This window comes from Oryctolagus cuniculus, chromosome 13, assembly GCF_964237555.1.
Source record: "Oryctolagus cuniculus chromosome 13, mOryCun1.1, whole genome shotgun sequence".
NCBI lineage: Eukaryota > Metazoa > Chordata > Mammalia > Lagomorpha > Leporidae > Oryctolagus > Oryctolagus cuniculus.
In genome coordinates this window covers 48,449,629-48,474,094 of record NC_091444.1, presented here as the reverse complement: position 1 = coordinate 48,474,094, position 24,466 = coordinate 48,449,629, and the positions used below count along the sequence as shown (strand labels likewise).

The window sequence follows — 24,466 nt, the reverse complement described above, 5'->3', positions numbered from 1 at the left end:
GATTTCATGCCACTGAACACTGGCCCTCAGGTAGTGGTATTAGCTAAGGTTCTGTGGATACCAAAGGGAATCTTGTACCTGGAGAATGTATCAAAGTCAGGATTCACCACCTCCTCCAAGTTACAAGACATTCAATGTAATCCACTTGTCACAAGTGGGGACTTAGGGTTAGTCTCTGCTGCTGACAGACTGAACATTCTGCAGTGGCAGGGACCTTCTCAGCCTTGGTGAGTGGGAGACCAGGCGGTGCTGGGTCCATGCATAGCCTCATCCCTGGCACCATGGCTGCACCATTCACAGTGCCACAGTGCTGGTTTTATCTCATGATTTTGTAGATTGGCTGGGGGCTCACCTGCGGGGCTCCTTTTCTGGTGTTTCTTGAGATCTTCGATGCAGTTGCAGTCATAGGAGGCGAGAGCTGCAGCTAGAGTTGGGCTGCGTGGTCTGGTGCCTTGGCGATGCTCCCTGTGGTTACTCCATCCAGTAAGATAACATGAACTTCCTAAGTGCTGGCTTAACAGTCAGAGGGAGGAAAGGAATGTTTGCTCGCCCTCTTAATGCCTTTTAATGCTCTGTTGGTTAGTGCAATCATAGGCCCATCCTGGATTCAGCAAGACACAGCTCTGTCTCAAGTCGGAGTACCTGTATGTGCACACAGGTATGGGCAGAATTGTTCAGGGTGTTTATTTATTTATTTATTTTTAAAAGAATAGCTACCACGGTCCACTCTTTGGCCACAGATTGCATTCCTCTCACATACAAAATAGCACTAATCCCCTTTTCCAGGACCACAAGTCTCATCTCATATGGCATCAAGTCCAATCCAGGATCGCATCTCATAAACCAGGTTCGGCTGTTGATGGGGTTCTCAGGTGTGTTTCCTCGAGGGTGCTTTTCATGCCCAGGGAGTGGTTTCTCTCACTTTGAAACTCTACAAATTAAAGGTGTGAGATGTCTGTATTCTCCTGCATGCACCCAGCATGACACTTCTTTATTGTGTATTGTGCATTTCTTTTGTATCCAGTTTCTCCATGTGGCAAAGGTCATACTTGCCCTCTTTTCCGAAACAGGCATGTGAGGCTGCTGTGGGGCGACATCTGGGTTCTTGGAAGCCCTGCTGAGGGAAGAGGGTGGGTGAGGCACGCCTTTGGGATTCTTAGAAATCATCCTGTTTAGTTCAAAGGCTCTATGACAGAACCCTTAAAATCTTCCTGAGGTTTCAACAAAGCATCTGAGTCCCGCCTTTGATCTGAACTTGGTGCTGAGGCGTGGTTATGGCTCAGTATCTTGGATTTGACGTTTGCCCCTAAGTCCATGCCTTACTGTTTGTTGTCTGGGGAGATGGGGAGATGGAAAGTGAGAAACAACACCACTTCCAAACCAGTAACTCCTGGCTCCTTTACATCTCCTCTATATTCTGTCTGAAAACTGTACACATCTGTGTTTTTCCCCTTATCTTAGTCCTCACGTACTTGGTCAGAGGTTGCTAAGAAAACCAAACCAAACCAAACCAAACCAAACCAAGGGTACTTTTAGCAGTCTGCCTATAAATGCTCTCAGGAGACCCACGAGTTCCTGAGGTGCCTCTGCTATTTCCCTGCACGTAGATGACAGTTTCACCCCCATCTTCTGTGTGTGCTGTTGATACCTGGAAATCCTCAGGGCTCCTTCCCTGCAGGCACCAGTAGCAACGTCATTCCTGTATTTCAAGGGCTCTTTCCCGGCCTCCCTCTTCTTGCCCACCACCTGGTCTCAAAGCTCATGTCAGAGGTTTTTGTTAAGTCTGAAGGTAAACACTGTTTCCAGATACCAAGTTCTATTTAGTTATTTATTGTTGCATACAGCCCTCTTCAAAACTCAGGGGTTTAAAATAACAACCATGCAATTACACGTGTTGGTTCTATGAATTGGCTGGGGCTCAGCTTAGTAATGCCCTTACTGGCGTTACTTAGGGTACAGTGAGGTTGGAACTAGGTGTCTGGCCCCTCAGCGCCCTCCATGTGGCCTCTTTCTCCAGATGACATCTGTCTTATCTGTTTTCTGTTGCTAATAACAAGTAGGGGAGCCTGGGCAGTTGCAAAGAAAAGAGGCAGAGGAGCTGCATCTGGTGGTGGCCTTATTGATGCAGCGTCCTGAACCAGCACCAGGCATCGCGTGGCAAGAGACTGGCCCAGTCTGGCTTTTATAGCAGATCCATTCTCAAGATAACCCACTGTTCCATTAATTGCAAAGAAGGAATTAATGAATGAATAAAGGCATAGACTTAGACACCTTTTAAAGATCCCACCTGGTCCTACCCCTTAATATCTCACAATGGGGATGAAATTTCAAGTGAAATCCAGAGGCGACAAACCATATCCCAACCGTGGCGACATCTCATCCTTCAGGGCCTCTCTCACTAGCAGGGTAGCCGATTTTCTTTAAATGGAAGCTCAGGACACCCAGAGGGAGGTGGAAGGTGCCCAACTTTCTTAATGGCTGGACACGAAGTCCCAGTTGCGACTTCCTCTGCATTCTATTGGTCACAGCAATCGCAAGTTGTGCCCAGATTCAAAAGGAGGGAATGTCAGCTCCATGTGATCATAGGAATTGAAACAAAGCATTCATTAAAGGATAGCAGAAGTCTTTGTGGGTCTTCTTTGAAGCCCCGCCAGCCACGCCATTCGTCACTGCCATGAATCTGTGTCTGTTCTTTCCTTGGGCCATTTCTTGTTCCACACAGAGGGCGCCACCAGAAACTCCACCCTTTGGAGTTTTGCTGCTGCTTTTTGCGCTGGCTCCTGAGTGGGGCAGTGGAACAGTTGCTATCCATTTTCAACCATGCCCTGCAATGAACTGACTCATTGTGACTATGCTCAGCCTTTTCCTGTTTCATCACCTGGTCGTAAAAGACTTCCTCCACTCCTGCAGTTACCCGATTTGGTCATAGATGTTGGCTGAGGGAAAGGCACTAGGCAACACCTGTGGAGAATGTGAGAGAGTTTGGGCCACCTGCTTATTTATTATCTCCTTTGACCTTGCCATGCCGGATCTCAGACATATCTTTTTTTTTTTTTTTTTTTTTTTTTTTTTTTTTTTTTTTTTTTTGACAGGCAGAGTGGACAGTGAGAGAGAGAGAGAGACAGGGAGAAAGGTCTTCCTTTTTTTATTGGTTCACCCTTCAATGGCCGCTGCGGCTGGTGCACTGCACTGATCCGAAGCCAGGAGCCAGGTGCCTCTCCTGGTCTCCCATGTGGGTGCAGGGCCCAAGGACTTGGGCCATCCTCCACTGCCCTCCCGGGCCACAGCAGAGAGCTGGCCTGGAAGAGGAGCAACCGGGACAGAATCTGGCACCCCGACCGGGACTAGAACCCGGTGTGCCTGCGCCGCAGGCAGAGGATTAGCCTAGTGAGCCGTGGCGCCAGCCCAGACATATCATTTCTATTATTTCTATTTTATTATGGATTGTGCTGGGTCAATTCAACCCTGTAACTGTAGATCTGGGAGATCTATAGTGAGCAGTTCTGGTCTCGCCATCACTTTATGACCTGTGATCAGGCACTTTGTTATGAAGGCCCAGTAACACGTTCCAATATGATTTTTGAGTGGTGTGTAACTATTGGCTGTACATGAATGGCCTTGTTCCAGAACTCTAGGGGGCCTCTATTGTGATTCTCACCTTGCGGACTGCCAGGAGGCAACTTTTGCCACCTAATCCCAGAGGGGACATTGAGTTGTGTGACCCAAGTGCAGGACTGCTTGCATTGCAGCCCAGACTTACTGCAGCTCCTCTTCCTGCTTTGCCCCCACTCAAAACTGCAGCTTCTGCATCACCTGGCATACTGCTGTGGCCGTGTTCCTGAGGGTGGCATCCAAAGACTGCTAGCAGGCTTTCTGTCATTTTCCTAGTGCTGGGATATGCGAGGTGCAGCACTTTGCCAATTACTTTTGGAAGGAGTGCTCCAGACTACAGGGTCCCTTGTAACCTCACAGACATGGTGGCCCCTGAATGTCTGAGGGACTCACCTCCCACCTTTGGGACCAAATGTGCCACACCAAGGCCTCCGAGGTAGTTAATTTCTGGCTTTCCTGGCTAGCCAGCTCCGTGGACCTGCAGGAGGTGGAGATTGTTTGCACCCCTTCACACGGTATTTAACAAAGGGTGAGAGGATCACTGCAGCTCTGGAGCTGGACTGGAAATGTCCACTTAGGTCTATCCCGCATGGATGGCAACCACTTGTGGACTTCCTTCCTGGTGGGATGACCACAGAGCATACACCAGGCGCTGTGCCAATTGTAGGCACACTTGGGGCCATTACTTGATAGACTTTGTGGGAGTCTGCTCTCATCTTCCAGGGTCCCTGTGGTCTGTACACAGCTAGAGGGAGAAATGATGAGGCCCGCCACTGTGTTCTTTGGGTCTTCACGGGAAGCGGCAGTCCCTGCCACTCTCCTTGCTGTGTGATCCTGATTTTTACTTACTAGCAGGACTGAAAGCAGGAAGAAGGACTTTTAACTCCTCCATTCAGTCTTTCCTACCAGGACAGCTCACGTGGCTCATGCCAAAGAGCCAATGTGGGTCCTTCTGTCAACTACCAGGTTAGCTGCGTTCATTACATGTTCATGCAATCTGCACTGCTGACTGATCCGTGAAGCCTGGACTCTTACCTGCTTATGAAAGTGCCCACTCTGATGGGGTGTGTGTGTGTGTGTGTGTGCGCGCGCACGCTCACACATACATGGGAGTGACACTTTGGGTCCTTGGGGACCAATATCAATTGAAACCCTATGTCCAACAGTCCTTGAAATGTCTTCAAATTCCTCTTCCCCAGTGTATTCAAGTAAATGGCTGTATGTCCCTTTGGGAGGAAGGCTGGGGGGATGTTTATCCTATCTGCCTGCTCTGGTGATAGGATTCTTCCTCCTGGGAGTAGAGCTGTCCTCCAGTCAGTGTGTGCCTCCCCTGACTATGGCTCAGATCCAGAAACTGGGCAGAGTATGCCTGCTCTCAGTCTCTTGCTGTTTCCTCAATGATTTATTCTGCGTGTGTAGTTTGAGTACTACGCTTATTGACTGCTCCTCCGCCTTCTCCCTTCACATGCTGTGTTTGCTAACTGGCTGCACATGGCTGTGAGTCAGACACGTCCCTGCCTTCAGTCTAACCTTGGCAGTCATTACAACTGTTGTCCACGATGAGCTCTCTCTTACCCAGGACTCTTTCACCCCTGCTGCTAACGGGGAGCCCAGCTCTGTAACGGTGTCCCCAGTGGCCACAATAATCACCATAGCTATGTTGGGACCCCTCACCTGGTGCTTTCTCTATGACTTTATGAGACAGAATGTCCCTCCTAGGCCCTCCCACAAATCAAAGGTGAGTGGATTTCTTGGCCTGATACAGCACATACAGTATGTTCTCCCTATACCCATGGGGGTGTGTACCAAGATACCCCCCAAGGATGCCTGAAACTGAGGGTAGTCCTGAGTTCTATATATACTTTGCTTTTTCCTATACATACACACTTATGATAAAGTTTAATTTATAAATTAAGCACAGTAAAGAACTCACAACAGTAACTTATCACAGATCTTGGAAACTGCCACCTATTTTTTTCTGAAGGTTTATTTTATTTATTTGAAAAGCAGAATGACAGAGGAGACAGAGAGGGAAAGAAATCTTCCATCTGTTGATTCATCCCCTAAATGGCTGCAACAGGAAGCCCAGAACCCGGAACTCCATCCAGGTCTCCCACATGGGCAGCAGGGGTCCTTGTACTTGGACCATCACCTGCTGCCTTCCCAGACACATTAGCAGGGAGCTAGATCCAAAGTGGAGTAGATGGGAAGCAGTGCTCCGATCCAGGATGCTGCCATGGCAAGCTGTGGGTTAACTCACCATGCCACAGTGCCGGCCCCTTCTTTCCTTATTAGCAGAGAACTTAACACCTTTTCACTTACAGGAAGCACGTCATGATTTCTCCATGGCCTATGCAATGCCGGCATCACGACCCTTGCGCTCTGGAACCGTTAGTGAGTAAAATAAGGATTCATTGAACACAAGCTCTGATCCCGCGACAGTGGATCCCATAACCTGGACCACCGATGACTCACAGGCAGGCAGTGTAGAGCGAGGAGCCGCTGGACCGAGGCATGATTCACATTCCATGCAGAGCAGTGCGGGGGAATTCGTCACACACGCTTCTCAGCACGGGGCACAATTTCAAATCTGTGAATGGTTTCTTTCTGGAATAGTTGGCCTCGGGTAAGTGAAGCCACAGAAGGGAACTGCAGGTGAGGGGAGACAGCCCTGCATCTGCTCTGACCATTTGCATGGGTGCTTTCTTTGGTCCTTTATTTTTTTGTCTGCCACGGCAGCACTGGCATTCCCTCTTGCTGAATGCAGCCATGTTGTCGGCAAGCATCTAAGAGCTGTAGTCTCCCAGGGTACTTGTCACAGGTCTGTTTCACAGCACGCTGCTCCCTGTGGGTCACCTCTGAGTTATATAGCTCCAACTTCTACCCTCCTGGGCCCAGCACCCTAAGCATCAGGCCTCAAAACAAATGCTGTCAAGTTCACACTCTTTCTACAGTACAATGGTCAGAAACAATATGCAGTCAGTGGAAACTGTGTTTGGAATTTTGATTTGTTTGCCAGGCCCATCCTCTCTCATGATACTGGGCAGCAGCAGAGAGTGCAGCTCCCAGGCAGTCACACAATCATGTGAGGATGCAACTGCTGTTGTGTGCTGAACTGGAATGTGCAGCGTGAAATGCATTGCTTGTGATGGGTTTATCCAGACGTACTGCCCTTGCACAGTGAGGAGTACCTGTGTACTCTCGTCATGTCTGTGGGTAGCTTGCCTAGTTTGGTGCTGTGGCTCATTTGGAGGATATCATCTCTTTCGTCCTCCCTGCTGACTTGTCTGACGCTCAGAGGACTGAGGGAGCGCACCCACGGTCCTGCCACACACAGCACTCTGCCTCACTTCCACGCTGGCTGGGGCAGCTGCTCTCTGACAACAGAAAGTGGGCTACATCTACAGGCCCAGAATCGGAGGAGAAGGTGGGAGCTCAAGACGTCCCCATTTGGTGCCTTCCCAACAGGTTCTATCCTTGGGTAAAGGGTTGGCCAAGCTTGAGAATTTGACTTCCTCTGAAGTTGTATTAGAATGAGGCCTGCTGGGCTAGACTCATAGCCTTTTCTGGCTATGAGGATTTATTTTTTTCTTTTAGATGTATTTATTTATTGGAAAGACAAGAGTTACAGAGAGCAGAGAGAGAGAGAGAGAGAGAGAGAGAGAGAGAGAGTATTCCACCCACTGGTTCACTCCCCAAATGGCTGCAGTGGCTGGAGCTGGGCTGATCCAAACCCAGGAGCTAAGAGCTTCTTCTGGGTCTCATATGCAGGTGCTGGGGCCCAGGCACTTGGGCCATCTTCTACTGCTTTCCCAGGCCATAGCAGAGAGCTGGATTGGAACTGGAGCTGCTGGGACTTGAACTGGTGCCCATATGGGATACCGGTGCTGCAGGTGGAGATTTAGCCTCCTACGCCACAGTGCCGGCCCCACTATTTCTTCCTGTCTTTTCTTAACATGTTGCTAGTTTTATTTTCTTTACATTTTTAAACTTATATGTTTAGTTTACTTATTTTTATTTTAAAAATCTGAATATCATCTAGAACTATTCTTATTATAAAAGATTTTTGTAGTCTTCCTCACTTCATCATTTTCTTTTTTAAAATTTTTATTAATATATTTTTATTTATTTGAAAGAGAGTGTGAAAAGGGGCTCTTATATGCTGGTCACTCCCATATGCTTGTAACAGCCAGAGGCTGCACTGAGGCTGGGAGTCAGAAACTCAGTCCAAGTCTTTTCCACGTGGGTGGCAGGAACTCAAATACTCAGGCAATTAGCAGGAAGCTAGAATTAGCAGCAGAGCTGGGACTCAAACACAGGCACTCGGCTATGGAATGCAGGCGTCGCAAGTGGGCTCCTAACCACTGGGCCCAATGCCTACCCCTGCCTTTTCATTATTTTCTAAATAATCTGTAATTGTTGTTTGTTTTTTGACTTAAAAGTTATTGAGGAGAGGTTTAAAATATTTTCAAGTTTTTTTTAAAGAAATTAGTTTTATTAATTTGTGGTTATATCACTATATAGTTAAACGAATATGCCAAATATAATCCCAGTTTTGTAATGTATTATTTTCCTTTGTTTTTATTTTTATTTTTGTTTTTCTTACATATACCAAGGAAATGATTTGCCAAAGAAGATAAAAATAACAGAATCTGATATATGGTGTGCAATATACACAGGAAAGGAAAGTTCGGACTATAAATTTTTTTCTTTGTCTTTATATTACCAAAGTTTTTGGCACACAAGACATTCATATGAGGACAGTACGAGGGTAAGATGATTCTCTTTAATCTCAGAATTCTCACATAATGATCAGGGAAAAGCAACAAGTATAATAAATTCCTATGCTTTTCTCTGAAGTGATAAATGTTTACCAATAGATTTTAAAAATAATTCCTGAGTATATATGTATGGCTTTAACAATGAAGCAACAGAGTTATCTTTGGAAAAAGCATGAGGGTCTCCATGGTAACACAGAGTTCTGATTGGCTGAGTCAAGATAAAATGAAGCAGCATATAAGTTTTGTTTTACAGACTTGAAGTTCAAGTGTACTTGGTTTTTAGTCTTAATAAAATAGTTTTGAAAAAAGGCATGTGGCATTTTGATTATGTTGATTTTTGGTAGGAAGGAGATGAAGTGGATTGAGAGCAAGGAATATTTCACAGACAGGAACGATTTCTAGTTAAGCATTCAGTGTCTTCTAAAAATTTTTATTTATTTACTTATTTATTTGAAAAGCATCCACACACAGAAAGAGATGTTCCATCCACTGGTTCACTCCCTATATGCTCACAATAGCCATGGATCTCCCATGTGGGTGGCAGGAACCCACATGAGCCATCACCTCTTCCTCCCAGAGCGCATATTGACAGGAAGCTGAAATCAGAAGCAGAGACAGGAGGGGCCGGCGCTGTGGTGCATTGGTTAACGCCCTGGCCTGAAGCACCGGCATCCTGTATGGGCACTAGTTCGAGTCCCGGCTGCTCCTCTTCCAATCCAGCCTGGGAAAGCAGTAGAAGATGGCCCAAGTCCTTGGGCCCCTGCACCCGTGTGGTGTGGGAGACCCGGAAGAAGCTCCTGGCTTCGGATCAGTGCAGCTCCAGCCGTTGCAGCCAATTGGAGAATGAACCACCAGATGAAAGACCTCTCTCTCTCTCTACTTCTCCTCTCTCTGTGTAACTCTAACTTTCAAATAAATAAATAATTCTTTAAAAAATTAAAAAAAAAAAGAAGCAGAGCCAGGACTCAAACTCAGGCACTCCAATGTGAGATGCAGGTATCCCAAGTGACATCCTAACCACTGCACCAAATACCCACATCTAAACCTTTAGGGTTTGAAAAATCAAATTAAAATTTCTGACAGTTTGTATTTCTTCTTCTTCTTTTTGTAAGATTTATTTATTTATTTGAAAGTCAGAATTCCAAGGAGAGAGGGACACACACACACACACAGGGAGTCAGAGAGAGAGAAAGAGATCTTCCATCCACTGGTTCACTTCCCAGATGGGTATGGTTGGGCCAGGCCAAAGCCAGGAGCTAGGAGCTTCATCCGAGTCTCCCATGTGAGTGTAGGGGCCCAGGGACTTGGGCCATTTTCTACTGCTTTCCAGAATCAGAAGGAAGCTGGATGGGAAGTGGAGCAGCCAGAAACTGAACAGGAGCCCATAAGGGATGCTGGCATCACAGGTGGTAGGTTTTACCCACTATGACACAACACCAGCCCCTATACTCTGGGTCAATATCACAGGCTAAAAACTGCAACTTTCATTGAAATCCTGTTCATATCTCTAATCTACGTTTTTAAAAGCATTTTTGTGCTACGTTATTAATGATAAGAATTATATGCACATTATATCTTTTATTGCAAATAAATAGTCTAGGTTTTTTAAATAAAACTACAAATAAATTACCTGTTGTATACAGAATGTTGCCACCTAGATGATTTTTGAAAGAATAAAAAACAGAGCCGGCGCCGTGGCTCAATAGGCTAATCCTCCACCTTGCGGCGCCGGCACACCGGGTTCTAGTCCCGGTCGGGGCGCCGGATTCTGTCCCGGTTGCCCCTCTTCCAGGCCAGCTCTCTGCTATGGCCAGGGAGTGCAGTGGAGGATGGCCCAGGTGCTTGGGCCCTGCACCCCATGGGAGACCAGGAAAAGCACCTGGATCCTGGCTCCTGCCATCGGATCAGCGCGGTGCGCCGGCTGCAGCGGCGGCCATTGGAGGGTGAACCAACGGCAAAGGAAGACCTTTCCCTCTCTGTCTCTCTCTCACTGTCCACTCTGCCTGTCAAAAATAAAAAAAAATAAAAAAAAAAAAGAATAAAAAACATTGCATTCTGATTGTAATGAGGTGTCCTTAAAGAGTTTACAGTGCTCGATTCTAATGGTGACAATTTAAAGTAGGTGATACATTGTCTTTATCTTATAAATATATTTAGTACGTCTAGATTGGAAAGATTTGAGGAGTCAATGTTGATTGTTAATAGAGCTGTACAGTTCAGACCGAAGGGAAAACATACCACACCTTGTAACGCGGATTGGGGTGTACAGTTCTCACTAATTTGTTTGTGCATCCATGCTAGGGCTGAAGTGTCAATAAAAAGGAATGACTTTGGTTGAGCAGGAAGTCCTGGAGGCAGAATCACCTGCAGAAAACACACTGAATGCTGTGTGTGAAACCCCTCTCTGAATAGCGGGAGCTCACTGCCGCACTGGTAACCGCATATTAGATAGTGTTTTGTGTTGTAGTTACTGTGTCTGTTGTCTTCTTTTCTCTTAGAGATTTTTAAAGTTTATAAATGTAGTTTATTAGTGATAACTTATAAAAAGCAGAAAGTTCAACTCAGTTCCAGTGACATGGTATATACAGTTTGTACTGTCATTTTTCTCTTGCTACCACATAATAATAATTTTTCCCATACGAGAATATATTTTAGCTACTGCATAGTATCTAATCTAGTATGCATACCGCTAGCACACTCCACCATTCTGTACCAGTAAGCATTTACGATGCTTCATTTCTTCGCTGTCATATACAGTGCTGAAACGAGAATCTGCTATGACTTCAACCGTGCTTGGCGCCTGAGTTCATCCCAAGGGTCATGGGTTGTGATGCTGGAAGCGTGGAAACGGAATCCAATTACAGTGCTCAGGAGGTGGCCTCGCTGGAGGTCCCTGGGTCACGGGGGCATGTCTGGGGGAAGAGGTTGTGAGCAGAGTGTTGGTTATTAGAGCCTCAGCCTAGCCCAGCTGTTCCCTCTGCTTCTTGGCTGGCTACATGATCATCTCATTCCCCCAACACACGCCCGGCCATTGCCAGCCTCAGGCTTCCCCAGGCAGCTGACCCTGGGGGCCACCGTCCCTGGACTGTGAACCTCAATGCCATGAGCCAAAACAAAGCAGCTTGTCTTGGGTATTCAGTGATGGTGCTGAAAAGCTAACTGGTACAGGGTCTTTGTATATGAAGACTTCCCTGCCCCTACATTTAGGATAAATTTCTTAAGTGATGTTTTTATAAGCAACACCACTGAGGCAGACTGCTACTATATTTAAACTCCCTTTTTTTTTTTTTTTTGGAAAGATTTATTTATTTAGGTGAAAGGCAGAAATACAGAGAAAGAGAAGGATAAAGAAGGGGTGAGGGAGGGGAAATCTTCCATCTGCTGATTCACTCCCCAAATGGCCTCAATGACTGGGGCTGGGCCAGGCCAAAACCAGGAACTTCTTCTGGGTCTCCACGGACTTGGGCCATCCTCTGCTACTTTCCCAGGCCATAGCAGAGAGCTGGATTGGAAGAGAAGCAGCCAGGGTCTGAACCTAGCACCCATATGGGATACTGGCGCTGCAGGTGGAGACATAAACCTACTATGCCACAGCACCAACCCCTATATTTAGACCTCTTAACATGTATTGCTTGAGGCTGGCCACTGTGGCACAGCGAGTTAACTCCCTGGCCTGAAGCGCCGGCATCCCATAGGGCACTGGTTCGAGACCCGGCTGCTCCACGTTCGATCTAGCTCTCTGCTGTGGCCTGAGAAAGCAGTAGAAGATGGCCCAAGTCCTTGGGCCCCTGCACCCATGTAAGAGACCCGAAAGAAGCTCCTGGCTCCTGGCTTCGGATAGGTGCAGCTGGCTGTCGCAGCCAATTGGGCAGTGAACCATTGGATGGAAGACCTCTCTTTCTCTCTCTCTCTCCCTCTGCCTCTCCTCTCTCTGTGTAACTATGACTTTCAAATAAATAAATAAATCTTTTTAAAAAAGAGCTTAAAAAAGATATATGCATATACCTTTAAAGAAAAAACATGTATTGGTAATTTGACATCAAAAAATGGCTGGGTAAGTTTGCACCCCTACTGACAATATATGAGAATGTCTATTTCAACATACTTCTAGCAGCCCTGACAACTGTCATTTAAAACCTGTCACCCCATTGTTTTTGTTGCTAAAATATTTACTTATTGCATTGTATCTCTTAGCTTGATAGGAATGTTTATAATGTCCTCATATTTGTTAACTTGCTTACTTCTGTAATTTAACTATGCATGCTTAAAAGTGATTAGGTTATTTGCTAGGCAGAGCAAACAGATATATATAGAGAGGCACCTATCTACCAGATCACTCCCCAAATGCCTGCAATGACTGGTGGGGACCAAACCTAGGAATCAGAAACTCAATCCAGTCTCCCACATGGGTGACAGGAACCCAACTACTTGAGCCATCACTGTCTGCATTAACAGGAGACGAATCAGGATCAGGAGCCAGACACTTTTTTTTTTTTTTTAGTTTAATGATTTATATTTATTTATTTGAAAGGCAGAGTTACATGGAGACAGAGGCAGAGAGGTCTTCCATCCACTGGTTCATTCTCCAAATGGCCACACCATCCGGAGCTGGGCTGATCTGAAGCCAGGATCCAGGAGCTTCTTCTGGGTCTCCCACACGGGTGCAAGGGCCCAAGCATTGGGCCAGCCTCTGCTGCTTTCCCAGGCCATCACAGAACTAGATTGGAAGAGGAGCAGCTGGGTCTCGAACCGGAGCCCATATGGGATGTGGGCACTGCAGGCAGCAGAGCCGGACACTTTGATGTGGGATGCAGGCATCATAACTGGCAGTGTAACAACTAGGTTAATCGTCAGTACTGGATACTGATACGTCACACACCCTACAGTTCAGCCTTTACACAGTGCAGTGACTTTTAGTGCATTCACAGAGCCGTGCAGACATCACCACAGTTGATTTCTGAGCATTTTTTTCTTTATTTGACAGGAAGAGTTATAGACAGTGAGAGAGAGAGAGAGAGACAGAGAGAAAGGTCTTCCTTCTGTTGGTTCCGAAGCCAGGAGCCAGGTGCCTCCTCCTGGTCTCCCATGCGGATGTAGGGCCCAAGCACTTGGGCCATCCTCCACCGCCTTCCCAGGCCACAGCAGAGAGCTGGCCTGGAAGAGGAGCAGCCGGGACTAGAACCCAGCGCCCATATGGGATGCCGGCGCCACAGGCGGAGGATTAATCAAGTGAGCCATGGCGCCGGCCCTGAGCATTTTCATTACTTCAACAAGGAACTCTGCCTCCACTAGCTGTCTCCCCTCATTTCCCCCCAGATCTCTCCCAGACCCAGCAACCACCAATCTCTCCTTTCTGTCTTTGTGTGTCTGCATATTTTGGATGTTCACATAAATTAAACTATACAATATATGGCCTTTTGTGATGCCTGCTTTTGCTTAGCTTGGGTTTTCAAAGGTCAACAATGTTGTAGCATTGGTCAGCACTTCCCTTCTCTTTATTACCTAATAATATTACATTGTATGAATATAACTCATTTTATTTATCCATCTACTAGGTAATGGATATTTGGGTTGTTTCCACTTTGTGAATTAAGAATAATATTATTAAGAATAATAATACATGAACATTCATGTATGAGTGTTTGAGTGGCTATATATTTTCATTTCTCTCAGGTTGCTAGGTCACATGGTAACACCATGTTGAACGTTTTGAGGAACTTCCACATTGTGCAGGTTTTGTTGCATATTACTTTAGTGATGTCTTGGTGCTTTCCTTATAGGTTTGTATGAACTCTTTATATAAGGTCAATGTTAAGGTGGCCACAATGACTGGAGCTGAGCTGATCCAAAGCCAGGAACCAGGAGCTGCTTTCGGGTCTCCTGTGCGGGTGCAGGGGCTCAGGCACCTGGGCCATGTTCTACTGCTATCCCAGGCCACAGCAGAGAGCTAGATCAGAAGAAGAGCAGCTGGGACTAGAAGCAGCAGCGTCCATATCGAATGCCAGCACCACAGGCGGAGGCTTAGCCCATTATGCCACTGCACCAGGCTCTGTAAAATATACTTTTAGGGGCCGGCGCTGTGGCATAGCAGGTGAAGCTGCCCCCTGCAGTGCCCGTATCCAGTGTGGGTGCCAGTTTAAGTCCCAGCTGCTCTACTTCCAATCCAGCTCTCTGCTATGCCTGGGAAAGCAGTAGAAGATGACCCAAGTCCTTGGGCCCCTGTACTTGCATGGGAGACCTGGAAGAAGCTCCTGGCTCCTGGCTTCAGATTGGCGCAGCTCCAGCTGTTGCGGCCATCTGGGGAGTGAACCAGCAGATGGAAGACCTCTCTCTCTCTCTCTACTTCTCTGTGTATCTCTTTCAAATAAATACAAATAAATCTTTTTTTTTTTTTTTTTTTTTTTTTTACAGGCAGAGTGGACAGTGAGAGAGAGAGACAGAGAGAAAGGTCTTCCTTTTGCCGTTGGTTCACCCTCCAATGGCCGCTGTGGCCAGCACGCTGCAGCCGGCACACCGCGCTGATAACTGAAGGCAGGAGCCAGGTGCTTCTCCTGGTCTCCCATGTGGGTGCAGGGCCCAAGCACTTGGACCATCCTCCACTGTACTCCCGGGCCACAGCAGAGAGCTGGCCTGGAAGAGGGGCAACCGGGACAGAATCCGGCACCCGACCGGGACTAGAACCCGGTGTGCCAGCACTGCTAGGCGGAGGATTAGCCTATTGAGCTGCGGCGCCAGCATAAATCTTTTTAAAAAAGTATTTTATTACTTTTGTTGCTTTGTTTCAGTGAGTAGTATGAGATTAAGAGCTAAATGGATTCTCATTCCGAGTTATCTAACCAATTGTATCATTACCATTTCTTGACACTTCTCCCCTCCCCTACTGAATTTATGTGCATCTTTTATTATTTACTATTTTACATGTCCTTATGTCTGTCTTAGTCAGTGTGTCCTTATCATTTAGGAAGGAGTCATCGCTGTAGAGGAAGCTTAAATGGTATAAAGATACCAGGGGTCTCCAAAATGCCCATGGAAAATGCATATTATTATTAAAAAACACTGCATGGTTTGTAATATTTTGTACTAAAATAAACTGATCATTTAATTCTATTCTTCCTTCAGAATTGCCAAAAACTTACTCCCTCTGTGATCTTATCTTTAATTAAAGCTTATAATTTTGTTCTCCATAAGTTTGGGGGAATTAATTTGGTGCTTTAAAAATTATACTAAAATATGACTAATCTTGGCTTACTGAGTTTGCATTTAAGGAGCCCTTACATGCTATGCACGGAGTGCCACTCACTCCTGTCTTCCTACTCCAGCCCTGGTGCACACAGTTCATTGACAAGGGTTTTAGTGTAGCCATGAAGTTACTGTACAAGCAAGAAAATCAATTGCATCAAACATTTGGAGACTTGAGAATCTTTTTACTAAGAAACAAAATATTTTTAAGAGGTACATTAAAAACAGGAATCAACTGCCTTTTATTAATGCTACTTTAAAATAGTCCATTCTCTATCATATTTTTTGTTGTTGTACAGCAATAAGAAATCTTTGATGTGAAAATCACATCTTAAAATTATCTAGGGCAGACTTTGGGGTAGAGAGAATTAAGCTACCTCTTGAGACATCTACACCCTTTATCCAAGTGCCTGATTCAAGCCCTGGCTGCTCTACTTCTGACCTGGCAGTCGGCAGATGATGGTTCAAGTACTTGGGTTCCTGCCATCCATGTGACAGACTCAGATAGAGTTCCAGACAGGGTTGTTGTGTCTGTTTAGGAAGCGAACCAGTGGATGGAATCTCTCTGTCTCTCCCTTTGTCACTCTTTCAAATAAATAAATAATTATTTTCTGAGGGCTGCTTGTTGTTTTTCAGTCTTGCTTTCAGGTGTCTCTGACATCTATCAGGGAACTTTGCTGTAGTTTCTTCTGTTTACTTCTTTCTGAAATTCTACCCAATATTCGCTGCGGCTTTTGAAAACATGTTCTCCAAAGTCCTTTTAAGTACTGGATACTAAATGTATTCTTTGAAAGGTGGTAGCATTTTGAAATAATTGATATGTTTTCTACAGTCAAATAGGGAATGATTTTGATTATATACATTGTTGATAAGGCCCAGATCACTTTTGAGAATATTGTATTTCCTCTCTAAAATGTCATGACTTTTCTCCTTACATACAAATAATTATGATGTATTATTACTTATTCTAACACTGTTTTTTGTTCTAGCATCCTCTTGTACCTATGTTTATTTGGGGGTTTTGGAAGTATCTTATGGAATGACATCTCTTAAATCAGAATGTAATTACTAAGTCAATGCAAATATCTATTTCAAGAAATCTTTCAGTGCTATAACTGAGCATTTACATATTTTTTAAAAAATTATTTTATTTATTTGAAAGGCAGAGTTGGAGGGGGAGATAGAGAGACTTCCATTTACTGGTTCAGAAACCAGGAGCTTCCTCCAGGTCTCCCACGCGGGTGCAGGGGCCCAAGGACTTGGGCCATCTTCCACTGCTATCCCAGGCTATAGCAGAGAGCTGGATCAGAAAAGGAGCAGCTAGGACTAGAACTGACTCGCATATGGGATGCCGGTTCTACATGCAGAGGTTTAGCCCACTGTGCCACAGCGCTGGCCCCCATCCTGACTTCCTAAGGGTCCCAGAACCCCAGCTGATACCTCGTGAAGCAAAACTACTGCCAGTCAACCTGCGGAGTCATGGGAAGTAACTGTTTTTGGAATGGTTTTTCTCACTGCAATAGGAAAATGATAGACTATTAAATTAGGGGGTCATTTCAGAGTACTTGCTCTAAAAAGAGGTTATTAAATCTGACATTGATGAGAATCACTGTCACAGACAATAAACACTATGTAGTTAAAAATACTTGCCTGGACTTTTTTCTTTTCTAATGGGAAATAATTTGGGTTAAAAAACTAAGCAGAGGTGAGCATTTGGTGTTAACGATTTAGATGCAGGTTAAGATACCTGTGTTGGGCCAGCATCCCATATGGGCATCAGTTCGAGTCCTGGCTGCTCCACTTATGATCCAGCTCCCTGCTAATACATCTGGGAAAGCAGTGGAAGATGGCCCAAGTGCTTGGGCCCCTGCACCTACATGGGAGACCTGGAAGAAGCTCCTGGCTTCAGGTCAGCCCAGCTCTGGCCCTTGCAGCCCTGTGGGGAATGAACCAGTGGATGGGAGCCCTCTCTCTCTGCCTCTCAAATAAATAAATACTTTTTTTTTTTAAAGACATCTGCATCAAACACTGGGGTATTGAGTTCAATACCCAGCTCAGACTCCTGACTCTAGCTTCCTTCTAATGAGGACCATGGGAGGCAAAAGGTGATGGCTTAAGTACTTTGGTCCCTGCTACCCATGTGGGATATGTGGATTGAGTCCTGTACTCTTGGCTTCAGCCTGGCCTGGCCCTGGCCACTGTGGGCATTTGGAGTGTGAATCAGTAGATAGGAGCTGCCCCTCACTTCTGTCTGTCTGTCTCTCTGCCTCTCAAATAAATAAGTATAAATCCCTAGATTTAAAATGAGAACTAATTAGGCAGAAACTTGCCAGGTCAACTTATGAATTTTTCCTATTTGTTTCCATTTTGTTTCAGTGAGAAATTAATGATTTTCTACAGTAAGACAAAAGACATGGTTAGAGTTAGGTGTAAGTCAGTGGTTGTCATCGTATGGTTCAAAAACTGATGAGTCCTTCCATCTCTGCTCACCAATCTCTGTGCGCTAATTTTCAAATGTAGACAGATTCACTCAGATACATGACTAGTTTTAGAGTTTTATCATCATTGTGTGTTTTGTCATGGATGTATTTTGACATTAAAACAAAGTTCTCATTCTTGGAATGTTGGGAAAACCACTGGTAGGTGTTCCTAGGTCCTAGGTGCTAATGAGTTTCTGCCTGCTGCTGTGAATACCGTTAAGCTGTGTCTGTTTTCTGGACCCTAAAATGATTTGTATTCTTCCTGTAAATTGAACAATGATTTTTTTTAAAGATTTATTTATTTATTTGAAAGTCAGAGTTACACAGAGAGAGGAGAGGCGGGGGAGGGGGGTCTTCCATCCAATTGTTCACTCCCCAGATGGCCGAAATGGCCAGAGCTGTGCTGATCTGAAGCCAGGAGCCAGGAGCCTCTTCCCAGTCTCCCACGTGAGTGCAGGGAACCAAGGACTTGGGCCATCTTCTACTGCTTTGCTGGGCCATACCAGAGAGCTGGACAGGAAGTGGAGCAGCCGGGTCTCAAACCGGCGCCCATATGGGATGCTGGCACTTCAGGCCAGGGCATTAACCTACTGCACCCCAGCACCGGCCCCTGAACAATGATTTAGAAATAAAAAAAACTTCCATAGAAAATTTAGCTAAGAAGGGGGTGGTGTTGTGGCATAACGGGTTAAGCCCCCACTTCAACACTAACCTCCCATGTGGGTGCTGGTTCGAGGCCTGGCTGTTCCACTTCTGACCCAGCCCCCTACTAATGTGCCTGAAGAGCAGTGGAAGATGGTCCAAGTGCTTGGGCCCCTTCCCCCCAAGGAAAAGGACCCTGATGAAGCTCCTAGCCATTGCTGTCATTTGGGGAGTGAACCAGCAGATGGAAGATCTCTCTCTCTCTCTCTCTCTCTCTCTCTTTCTGTAACTCTGCCTTTCAAATAAATAAAATAAATCTTTAAAAAGAAAATTAGGTAAGAAATTTCCAGGGCCTGCATAGAGGAAAAAATGCCTTTTGTTAACCATCATAAAGAACCTGCTTCATAGAGTTGTGCTTAGAAGTCAGAGACTTTGTATAAAGTTCACTGGCTGGTGGAGCTATAATAAAAAACGAAGAGTATGTGGAGAAGACAGTGGATTGCACAAACGAGCAGACATTTGTAGTAACATGATATTTGACTTGGATGCTACATACATACTTCTGGAAGTCCCAAGTCAGTCAATGATATTTATTGAATATTTTCATATTGCTTTGTATTTTTCAAAGGATTTTCCTGCCTGTTACCTGCCTTATAAGAGTGTGAGGATCAAATGAGATATTCTCCCCATTTATAGACAAGAATATGGAGGACATGAAGAGATGAGATTATTTGTCCAGATCTTAATGTGATTCACAGAGCTAGGCCAGGAGCTTAACACACTGAATCCTCATCTAGTACTTTTTTTCTTTTATATTTGTTTATTTATTTGAAAGTCAGAGTTACATATATAGAGGGAGGGGGAGGAAAGGGGAGGGAGGGGGAGGGAGGGGGAGGGAGAGAGAGGAGAGAGAGAGAGAGAGAGAGAGAGAGAGAGAGAGAGAGAATGAGAATATTCTATTTGGTGATTCACTTCCCAAATGGCTGTAACAGCCGGGGCAGGGCCAAGCCAAAGCCAGGAGCCAGTAACAAGGAACTCCATCTGGATCTCCCATGTGGGTGGCAGGGGCCCAAGCACTTTTGACATCCTTTGCTTTCCTAGGCACATCAGCAGGGAGCTGGATCAGAAGTGGGGCATCTGAGACTTGAATCAGCATTCACAAGGGATGCTGGCGTCACAGGTGGTGGCCTAGACTGCAGCACCACAATGCCACCCACGTCATCTAGTACTTGCAGAGAAGATGTGATCTTTAAGATCAAAGATTACTAAACATCTGTTCTCATCAAGCACTGACATTGCATTTGCCAACCCTTGATGTCATTAGCCAGGGAGAACTTGCTGGAATACTCAAGTGGTATATGTTTCCTCCATATCCGCATCCATGGATTCAACCAAGTGCAGTTCAAATATGTAGTTAGGTCTACAATGTCTGTAACTGAACACACACAGACTTTTTTTTTTACTTGTCATTATTCCCTAAACAATGCAGTGTAACAACTGTTTATGGAGCATTTTCCCTGCACTAGGTACTACATGTAATGTAAAGGACATGAGCAAATGTCCACAGGTTATATGAAAACACTACATCATTTTATACAAGGGACTTCAGCAACCACAGATCTGAGTATCTTTGGGGGTCCTGGACCCAGTCCCCTGTAGATTTGAAGGGAAGTTCATATATCACAGCATGAACAAAGCCAAGATGAGCATCACTGTTTTGAAGACTTGCATACCGAAGTGATTTCATGTACTGTCATTATTTGATATGGGTGATTGACATTTTCTTAATCTAACAGATTAAAATATCTTTAATGGAGTAAAAACATCTTTTGAGACCTATTGTTAACATGTAGTATACAATCTAAGCAAAGAGCAAGTACTTCCTGTGTACTTTCATTTTCACGATGATCCTGTAGCTTTCCTCTCAACCAGTCTGTCATTGCCAAGCACCAGGTAGACCCTGAAGCTATCACCGTTGACCTTCAACTGAACACTTGTTACACTTAAAATAATTTTTTTTGTAATTTAAACATAGAACTACACTAACATATAATAATGTAAGAAAAAGACTGAGACTTAAAAGTGACTCGATATTGGAAGAGACTTGATTAACTTTTGAGCATTAGGTATTTTAAATCGCTTCATATTGGGAACCATGGATCCAGTCTCCTGATGTACAGATAAGCAAATTCAAATTCCTCTCCAAGTAAATCAACACATACATTAAGATGCATATTGAGGTTGATTCGTCAAGTGTTTTTGCTCTTTTTCTTTTAAGCAACAGCATCTTGCTTCAATTCTCTGCGTGTGCTGATCGTGTCTTAGTGATCATGCCCCTACACAGGTCCAGTAATTGTTTCTAGTAGTTACTGGAGTTCCTTGCACATTATGTCAAAAAGCAGTGCTGTCTTTCTGGTAAATAGTGGCTTCTTTTCCTTTATATTTGAGCTGGGAGTGGTCCAAAGTAATGCATTGGCTGCTCTTATCTGAAACCTGATTGCTATAGTTACTGGTACCATTCACCAGGGCAGTCAGGACATTCCCTGGCATTAACTGTGGAGGAGTAAAAATGGAATGTGGGATGCTGTTTATGATTTTTTAAAAAAGATTTATTTCTTTGAAAGTCAGAGTTACAGAGAGTCAGGGGCAGAGAGAGAGAGAGACAGAGAAGTCTTCTATCCGCTGGTTCACTCCCCAAGTGGCTGCAACAGACAGAGCTGGGCTGATCTGAAGCCAGAAGCCAGGAGCTTCTTCTGGGTCCCCCATGTGGGTGCAGGGACCCAAGGACTTGGGCCATATTCTACTGCTTTCCCAGGCCATAGCAGAGAGTTGGATCGGAAGTGGAGCAGCTGGGACTCGAACCAGTGCCCATATGGGATGCTGGCACTGGATGTGGTGGATTTAACTGTTACGCCACAGCACTGGCTCCTTATTTTATGATTTTATTCACAAGACATAAAAGAATTTTCATGATATTTGTATCTTCACAGTGCTTTGTCCTTACTATAGCTTCTGAAGCACATAGAATTTTCTTTTTTACTCTGGCTTCTTAGAGATTTTCATGTTCAGGAGGGAAAACAATAAATTACTTCTTGAAATTGGATACTGTCCCAACCTGTCTTCTGTTGCTCTTTCCCATTGCATTTTCTCTGTCCTTTTGCACTTGTGTTTCCTTGTATCCTACTCCTCTCAGTACATTCTTGTACAAACAGACGGTTTCCAAAAACATATCTTTGGAGATCCCAGTTTATTTCACTGTAGACGTGTTTGTTGTATTAACATTGTGTTAATATGTTAATAAAGATGTCAATCATTTATGCTCTAGGTGGAATAGTTTTCAGGGGTCCTTGCTTCACTCCCCAAGACCTACTTTCCTGGAGAGAACGTGAAGACAGTGGATCTCGGGGAAGGGTGCCATCAAGTGGGGAGAATGGCACAAGGATGGGGAGGCTAACAGCACTGAACATGAAGTTCATCTGCTTTACCATTTTCCCTGGGACTTAGCGTTGGCCCCACTTCTAAAAAGATCCATTCTAATTGATCGGACTTACCCGCAGACAACTGAGTAGACAAAAGAGATATGACGTGAATATGTTTTTTCAAAAGCCATAGAAAATCATGCTTTGCAAATAATCAGTACAAAGACTTCTGGATAATCATGGTGGATTGAACAGATGCATTTATTTATGATCCCTCTATAAACCTCACTAAGAGGATATTAAAGGATTAAACAGGAACAAACCCACAAGAACAAAGAGAACAGCAGAGGAAATGACAACAGACAAAAGACGTCAACCAAGATTGGGAAAGCAAATGAATGATACCTGATTTAGCGGTGTGAATATGGTTGAAACCCAAGGCTCGGGTGCAGAGCTGGCCAGAGGCAAGCTGCTTCTCCCACAGAACCCCAGAGAGCCGCAGGAATTTGCAGGAAGCAGAAACCTCTGAGGGAGGGAACTCAGTGGCTCTGACATTCAGAGAATTGCTCCAGAAACTCCAAGCTCCAGCTGCCGGGTCACCTCCCTCATGTCAGGGAGTGGGGCAGCTGCCAGTCCCCAGGCATTTACAAGACTGGAGGTTTGTTCTGGGGGTTATGTGGATGAATTTGAGATGGGGAAAAAATCAAGCAAAGGAAAATATTTGGGGGAACGTTATCACAGAGCCTCATGTGGCTCATGGGTGCAGATTTATGGTCATGATAATGCACCATAGAAAAGTTGATTCATTATGCTGTGACTACATTGAGAGGAGGGAAAATGGTTGGTTTGTTTGGTAGGTAAGAAATATTAATTTCCCACAAGAAGTCAAAACCCAGCATTATAAACATCAGGAAAAAAAAAAAAAACAAAGAATAGCAGAATAAAGGATTATTTTGATATATAGTAATATGAATTAGAAAAAAGCCAAGACTTGGGAGTAGGGCCTCCATAGAGTGGAATTTCAGATAGGGAAGGAGCACTTTTTACAAAGTTTCAGTTGTAACTGAAATCCTGAAGCAAGTGTTTTAGGAACTATTTTTCCCCTGCTCTGTTTTATTCTCTGCTTTTCAAAACATGCCAAAGTGTGAAAATTTTTAAAAAATCCACATTGTTGCTTTACAAAATGTCAATATTGTTCTGAGCTTTGACATAATTAAAAATGAAACTAAGAAAAATATTTCAGAGTGGATTTCTTTGAAAAATTTTTTTTTTTTAATTTTTTTTTTATTTTTGACAGGCAGAGTGGACAGTGAGAGAGAGAGACAGAGAGAGAAAGGTCTTCCTTTGCCGCTGGTTCACCCTCCAATGGCCGCCGCTGCAGCCGGCGCACCGCGCTGATCCTGGCAGGAGCCAGGAGCCAGGTGCTTTTCCTGGTCTCCCATGGGGTGCAGGGCCCAAGCACCTGGGCCATCCTCCACTGCACTCCCTGGCCATAGCAGAGAGCTGGCCTGGAAGAGGGGCAACCGGGACAGAATCCGGCGCCCCAACCGGGACTAGAACCCGGTGTGCCGGCGCCGCAAGGTGGAGGATTAGCCTATTGAGCCACGGCGCCGGCTCTTTGAAAATTTTTAACTTGGTTTTTTAGAGTCCTTTCTTGATTTTGTTGGTTTCTTAGATTTTGTTTGTTTGTGTTTTATTCTCCTTGGTTCTATTTCCTTCGTAACAGTAAGGGCCAGAATACTAAATTTGCACATTCTGTGTTTCTTTTTTCAAAAGAATATCACATGAGAAATTAAAAAAATCTGACATTTATTTGTTTAATTGTCGCTCCCCCTCTTCGTGGAGGAACGACACAGGACCCTGCGCTGTTCTTTCATCTGCTCGGCCCTCCCCGGGTTTGCTGCTGGTTCTTCCGGGGTTGGCTACCGTCCCTTCCACCTCCGTGGAAGGGCGGTTCCCCCTGCCACTTTCCCCACTTCCGCGGGGGAGCGGCACACCGCCGGCCAGCTCTCTCGGGGGCTGCTCAGGTGTTCCTTCAGATAGATGTTCCCCTTAGATGTTCCTGGTGCATGTTGGCTCTCTCCTCCTTTATAGTCCTCTTCCACCAATCCCAACTCTGCTACCCACACGCCGAGTACGCTGCTCTCCTCCAATCAGGAGCAGGTCCTACAGTTTATTGGTTGAACTGGAGGCAGCTGTGTAGAAGCTGTTTCTCCCTTCTCAGCGCCATATTGTGGGAGAGCAGATGCATAGAATAAGTCTTAATTCCAGTAACTTAGTCTAGTCCGAGTTG

At 45.1% G+C, this 24,466-nt stretch overlaps 1 long non-coding RNA gene across 1 annotated transcript in view; it reads left to right on the top strand.

Moving 5' to 3' along the window:
• LOC127483559 (uncharacterized) overlaps positions 1-23,408 on the top strand; it is a 28,239-nt gene extending 4,831 nt beyond the window's left edge. The window contains exons 2-5 of the long non-coding RNA XR_007909951.2: positions 5,937-6,238; positions 8,229-8,383; positions 10,695-10,826; positions 22,080-23,408. This is a non-coding gene — a long non-coding RNA (uncharacterized lncRNA). The remainder of the gene's footprint in view (positions 1-5,936; positions 6,239-8,228; positions 8,384-10,694; positions 10,827-22,079) is intronic.
• The last annotated feature ends 1,058 nt before the right edge of the window (positions 23,409-24,466 follow it).